Source organism: Vombatus ursinus, unplaced genomic scaffold (genome assembly GCF_900497805.2).
Source record: "Vombatus ursinus unplaced genomic scaffold, bare-nosed wombat genome assembly UNPS02014811.1, whole genome shotgun sequence".
NCBI lineage: Eukaryota > Metazoa > Chordata > Mammalia > Diprotodontia > Vombatidae > Vombatus > Vombatus ursinus.
Genome location: NW_020954589.1, coordinates 4,119,821 through 4,120,524, shown reverse-complemented (window position 1 = coordinate 4,120,524; position 704 = coordinate 4,119,821). Strand labels below are relative to the sequence as shown.

At 55.5% G+C, this 704-nt stretch overlaps 1 protein-coding gene across 5 annotated transcripts in view; it reads right to left on the bottom strand.

Moving 5' to 3' along the window:
• Positions 1-704, bottom strand: part of LOC114053425 (forkhead box protein P4) — a 99,165-nt gene that overhangs the window by 45,132 nt on the left and 53,329 nt on the right. The window lies entirely within an intron of this gene.

Genomic DNA, 704 nt, shown 5'->3' with positions numbered 1-704 from the left:
ACACACACACACACACACACACACACACACACACACACACACACACACACACGCTTCTCAGGGCCCTCAGTCCACCTTCCTCTGTCCTCTCCCTGGCCCCTCTCCCCCTTCTCAGTCTCTTCTCTCCTCAGCCCCCCAACTGTTCCACATCCCCTCCCCCCAGTCCAGATTCCAGATCCCCTCCTGCTCAGAATCACTCTCACCCTTCCTCTCTTAGATAAACTTCCTTTCAAAGCAGCCGCTTAATCCTCTCCCCCTATTCAGAGCCTCCCCCAGCTGCTGTGGGGTGGGGGGCACAGGGAGAGGGGAGGGAGGGGGACCACAAGGCGGGTTAGGGGAGGGAGGGGAGGGAAAAGGGAAAGGGGGGGCTGTCTGAGTTATGACCCATCCCTGACTCATGTCTGCAATTCTCCCAAGTTCTTTGTGACACAAAAAGTAAACAGAAGGCTGAGCTTCCTTCCACTACCACCCCCTTTCCCCTCCCCCTACCAGCCAGATGGACCGACAAGCTGAAGGGGGGGTGGGGGGAGCAGATTGTGCAAAGGAAAACAAAAGAGACAGAGAGACATCACATAGAGAGACGGTATGGAGAGACCAGGAGAGGCCCCAGAGGCAGAGAGACACAGAAAGACACAACAAGCTTCAGAGAAACAAGTTGAGAGAGAGAGAGAGAGAGAGAGAGAGAGAGAGAGAGAGAGAGAGAG